A 6,382-nucleotide genomic window follows, 5' to 3' on the forward strand; every position below is an offset into this window, starting at 1 on the left:
TTGAAAGATTGCATCGTCCTGCATCTTTAATAAAAAGGAATTATCCTCCCAGGATGCAGGCAAGCAACAATACATCTTCCTCAGAAACAAGGGCCATCACACCACAGTGTTGCTGAAATCGCATTTTCCAGCCACACAAAAAGATCCATGTGGGAGAGACTTGGCCCTCAAAGCTATAATCTAGAAAATCCATTGTCCTTCCAGAGTTTGATAAAAGAGATGCAAGGACAGATTTGCCTGGACACATGCTAAGCAATGAGCTGAGGAGGGAAAGTTCAGACATACATGTGCCTGTGTTTTTTGAGAACCACCAAGACCATTCCCCATTTCCACTTTCAGCTCATGCATAATTCACTCAGCACTCACTTTGCTACATTCACATGATGCTCTACTGTAATATCATGCATTTGGAAAAGCTAAGAGCTTTGCCATGAGAAATTATTTTTTAAAAAAGGATTTTTTTTCACTTACTTGGATTAGCTGATCATTTTTGCTCACAAATTCTGCTGGGTCTGGACCTCCTGTGCTATTATTTATAACTATGACTAAAGACTGAACTGAAGAGGGAAAAAGTCCTAGAAATTAGCTGCTTCCCTGATCAGTCTCTGATTTGTATCAAAGGAAACATTTGCTGGTTCCAGTAATTCATTAACTCTCTATTGTTTCACAGTGCATACAGCAAAATCTTTGTAAAGTGTTTTACCATTAAATCCCTTGCTGCTATTTGTGGCTCTGCTGCTGTTCAGCGAGGTTTTCAAGGCTCTGGCTCACAGCCTTGTGTACAGCTTCTTATAATGGCTGGTACTATGGGAATCAAAGACTCCATTATATCAATAGATGGTACCTGTCACTTTGTAACATGCTTTTTATGGCAGGATATTTATTTTTCAAAGATGCATTTCTCCAGCTGTAATCCTACATATTCCTCCTTTACGCTTGCAATGTGCCAGGCTTTAAAGCAAAGGACAAAGCAGCTGAAAATAGGAGTCTTTCCACCCACCCAGCCCATTTCTTTTCAGATAGTGAGAAATTAAAACACAGGGCTTTGTGGATGAATTGCTGTCAGAGTCATTTGATAACTAGGATCCCAGTAGAAGCTTTTATAACAACATTAATAAAGATGTGCTAGCACTAAGATCCCTGCGTGCCGCATACCAATAACACCAGTTAGAATTACTGCCTTCAGATAACACATCACACTTTTTTTAGGAGACAAAAAAATTTATTAAATCTGTCTTCCTCCCTCCTCCCCAGGATTCAATAATGACTGGGTTTTTTTCAAAAAAGCTGCTCAGAAGCACGGTGCTGTGGCATCTCTGCCAGCCTGATGACTGCACCTCCTAAGTCCTACGGTGCAGCAATTCACTCAGAAGAGGTTAAAAAAAAATCCCCCCATAATTTGAAGTCTGTTTCCTGCTTCACTTATGTCACTGAAATCAGGACAACTCAATAGGGGGGCAGGTTTTGTTAGCCAGTGACAGTGCCGTGGGCTGGGGCTGAAGAGAGGAGTGCCTCGCAGCGTGGCTTCAGAAGGCAGAAAGGATGTCTGCAGCAAACTGCAACCTGTCTGTCTCTACACATTCAAGATGCAGGAAGCCAAACATGAATTATGACAGTCTGAGGTGACACTGCCTTGCAGAGGAAAGGACAGGCACATGCAGCACACAGGGGTCTATGATCTCTTCCTCCCTCCCCCTGCAGCTGAATACTGCCAACCAAGCTCTAGGGTTGCCAAAGGAGCTGACCCTGGCTTGGGGAAATTCAGCTGTGAGGGAGAGGAGATTCCAGATCTGATTCTTACACCTCCCTCCAGGACAATTTTATTGGGCTATTTCTGGGATGTTTGATATGCTGGGATGCTTTGCATAGCACATATTCCACAGAAAGCCCATATGATACTTGCAGCATGGAGACACAGCAGAGGACAAGAGGTACCAGACTACTGCAGCACTGGAGGAGGGGTGTTTGGCACTTGTCTCAGAGGAATAAACAGCAGCTGGGCTGTGGATAAATGAGATTAAACCAATTTTGCTTCTTCTCCAATTCCCACAACAAGCACAGCTCTAAGGAAGAAGACCAGGATGGCTGAGTTTTAAGCAACAAGCATGGACCTGATGTTACAGACCAGCAGCATAGATTCTTCTAGGATATGAGACTCTCTACCAGTTCCTAGCTTTATGCAGTGCCAGTCAGAGGAATATAGGACGGGAAAGAAGCTCCTGAGCCTTTAATACCAGTCATTTGCCAACTATGCAGGTCAAAATATTTCATGAGCTGACAAAACTTTGTTTTAATGACAATCAGATTTTACATCACCACTATCCTATTCCAGATCCTCAGTACACTGAGAAGAAAAAATATTTTATGAAATCCTGCCTAAATGTATTTCCAGTTGTTTCTATATGAATTATATTCTTTGACTTAAATAGCTTTTCTTTTCCTGTTTCTCCAGAATTTAGCATCATGATGTACTTGCAAGGAAAAATACATCTCTTTGCAGCTTCAGAAAGACTAAACTAAGCCCTTGCTTTTCCCTCCCACATCCACCCCACAGGCTGTCCTCTGCAGCTCCTCCATCCTATATGAATGGGGGTGACACCAGCCTGAATGCTACTTCTGCTCCACTGGAAACAAATCATCAGGGATATCCTCAGCCTGGATTCGCCCTTCATGGTTGGATCACATTGATGACAATATTCATCCTGACTGGCTCAGTGACCCAGTGCTTTCTACTCATTTCCATTTCCAGCTGATAAATCCCCATATTTTTAAGTGCAAATTCTCCACATTAGTCTTTAAATGTTATTGCCCTTCATTCCACTGATGTTTATCACATTGTTTGCCTCTTTGAGACAGGTATTTGTTTCTGCCCAATATCCTTAATCTTCTCATATCGAGGATTCTCCGCACCTTCAAGTCTTGTTAATTGATAATTTACTTAATCATCTATTTCCTCTTTTTTTTAAGAAGAGCATCAATATATTATTGTCTTCCTTCAAGAGTGATAATTGCTTTATGTCTGAGGTTAATTTATATTTAGGTCAATACAGCAGATGTTCAGCCCCATTGTTCTCCTCAGTTTTAGCACTTTCCCTCCCTGTGCTGTCCAGCCTCTCATCTTCTGTACTTCCATTTCAGATTGTCATATTGTTGTTTATTTGATTTTTCCCTTTTTTTGCATTAGATCCTCAGGCATGAAGATTAAAGAAGTCCCTTTCATCCAGCTCCCTTCTTTTCCAAGTTAAAATTCTTATCATCATTTATGTCAGCTTTGAGCCAAGAGGGTAGTGCCCCAACTGACAGACAGCTTTCTACTTTTTGCAGTGATACACAGAATCAGGCACTCAGCATGTTTTTGTGAGTGAAAGACATAAAAATGCATCCAAGTGGAGTGAGTTTTTCTGTTTGTTTGGGTTTTTTTGATTCAGGGCACATACCCTAGGAAGACTCTGAAATCTGTACTATTTCCCTGTGTACCACTGTAAACATGATCACAATACAGTATTTCATTTGCCTATGGATTCAAGTGAGTCTTAGTCCTGGAGAGGCTTTTATGCAACAGCATAAATGGGAGTTTGTGGGGATGCAAGAAGAGAGGAGCAGTATTTATAATTCTTATACAATCCAAAAAAGCCTTTGCATTTTTAAACAGATGAGCAGGACCCCTGTGAAACTCTGAGGTTGCCCATGAGTCAGTGGTGGGGCTGGCCCAGGCTGCCAACACCAGCTAAAATGGGTGTGAATGCGGATAGCAAAGAGGAGAGCCAGTCAGGGGTGACATCAACTCCTGCACACCTGCATGTGCCAAGGGACCAAGAGATCCTCGCCAAACCTGGTGGGTGGAAGCAAAGTAGCACCTTTGCCTCTGTTATTTCCCAAGAGTAACTATCATGCTATCCCATCACTGTGACTTTTAAGAGGAGAGAATTTGTGAAAGAACCATAAACACCTCATGCTGTGTTGCAGACACAACTGCTGTTTGTTTGTATATATAGCCACTGTTACTCTTCAGATAACAAATTTGATTTGTGGCCCGTAATATCTTCAAAGTAATGCTCTTGCTAATGGTAGTCATGTTATTGATTTTCATAGAGGCATTTTAATCCATATGAATCCATTGCTTTTAAGCCAATTAATCATGCATCGCTAACTTAACTGCAATGGCGGTTTTAATGTGAATATTCAAGTAGTGCTTCACTTCAGGGTTTGTCAACAGCTACCATCTGAAGACAATTTCAAAGCCTTAAGAAACTGCTTAATATAGTTATTGGATGCTTACCAGTTCATAAGACCCTGCCCCAGCTGCCTCATATATTTTATGCAGAACAAAATCTTCTAATTAAGTAGATGAAAGAAAAGAATTAACATACCACCTAGGGGACTGAACATACATGATTATTAAGCGCTATAAAAAAAATTTAAAAGGCTTGCCCAGCTCAAAAGAAAAGGGATTAAAAATGAGCTGACTGGGGGAGCAAACCATCATTACACTGCAACAGGGAAATGAAAGAGTTCAGACAGACCTAATGCCACAACTGATACTGCAGGGATGTGCTGAAAGTAAAGTATAAGGTTTTTTTAAGCAGCTGTGTGTGCTTTTTAATTTCCTAAATCCATTTTCATTTTCCTTTTTGGGATATAATTATGGAGATTTTCTCAAAGGGCACCACATGGCTTCCTGTGGGTGCAGTGATCCTCCCCACCTGGTGGGCATCAGGATCCCACATCTCACCTCCACTTCTGACTGATGCAATGCCTGTTAAAAACAAGGACCTCTATTTTCAGTCCATGTCCAACAGCAAAATGGGGCAAAGATGTGCTCCCCTGATCTTCCACAAAGAGTCTGAGCAGCTCCTGTCATTCTCTGTGCCTGAGGACTTCTACTGCTCAGCAGCAATGCTGGATGCTTCATCAATGACAGTCATGCTGCTTGCACCATCACACCAACCTACATCCTTCTCCCGTGCCATGTGCATAGGCTGGACGTCTGGGAAGCAGAGGGATGATGAACACAGCCAGAGCACTGGTTGCAACCAACTGTCTCAAATGTAGGCACAGTTATAAAAGAGCTACCTGGCAACTACTTTGGAATGGGGACCACGGGAAAGAGGTATTTTCATTCCAGGTTTAATGTCACAAACTTAATGACAGAAACTGCAGATGTGGTTTGTCCATCCCAACTTCCATTACCTCCAGCTTTCACTGCCTGCCTGAAGAAAGAGTTACCTTCATCATGGCTTTTTCCAACTTCACCAAACCAAATGTAAGTCTTTGACCACATCAAGAGAGTTGTTTGCTCTTTAATGGGCAACAGGCACATCAGTGATATGCTCTGCCTACAGTGACTCAACTCACACACAGGGAGGGAAGTAGCTGCCATCTCAGTATTGGAAGGATAGTCCGAACCACAGTCAGTCCATGCTAGTCACAAGTCTGAGAGTACAGATCTTAAGCAAACAAGCAAAAGAGGAGAGGACTTGGAATAATTTTTGAAGAAAAACTAAATAAATCTGTGAAGATAAATGGAAGAGCAATGCAACACATGTGTCAGATGAGCCTAGCATCCTTCTTAGAAACTATAATTGATATTTGTAACTATTATTACTATGCAATACTAAGACCAAAATTTCATGTATCTGAACATCTGTGAAACATCTGCTATACAGCCACACACGAGATAATTTTATTTTGAGGAGAACAAGTCATGTAGTATAAGGATGCTTGAAGGGAGAATGTCTATGTGATGGGCTGGAAGGAGATGATGAGCAAAGCTTTTCATGAACAGAATCTGTTTGAGTTTTAGCAACATTAATAGTGTGAAAAGTGGACAAGTGGTAACAAAATTTGCCAAGTACACTGTCCTCAGTATGGAGGAGACTGTCACACAGGGAGAGAGAGTCATGAGGACTGGAGGAATCCCGGTGGAATACCACAACACACAAGGACATGCACTTCAGCAATAGTAATAAAAATGTGCACTGCAATCTGAGAGTTCCTCAGCTGACAACAAACACATAAAAAATGTGTAGATGCATGTGGACACACATGTATTTACATTAACATGTACACTTGTACATACACCCAAGCACATGTGTATTCACAGATGTCTCCACACCTTGCAGACACAACAAAGGCAAGTGCAGGGCTGTAGTGACTCCAGCAAAACACGCACTGTCCTTGGGGTCTCACGTGGTTCCAGTCACTTACATACAAGAAATCTGAATTTAAGCTGGACTAGACACAGAAGAGAGCTTTTAGGATGAACAGAGGTACTCACTGTGTTTAGTAGAGAGGACTAGGACAACTTGGTTTGCTTCACTGAGCAAGACCCTCAGGAAGGACAAGGCTCCTCTACCTCAGATGAGTAAACTCTAGAAAGGGA

The sequence above is a fragment of the Lichenostomus cassidix genome, chromosome 3, assembly GCF_008360975.1.
Source record: "Lichenostomus cassidix isolate B80296 chromosome 3, HeHo_3.0, whole genome shotgun sequence".
Taxonomy (NCBI): domain Eukaryota; kingdom Metazoa; phylum Chordata; class Aves; order Passeriformes; family Meliphagidae; genus Lichenostomus; species Lichenostomus cassidix.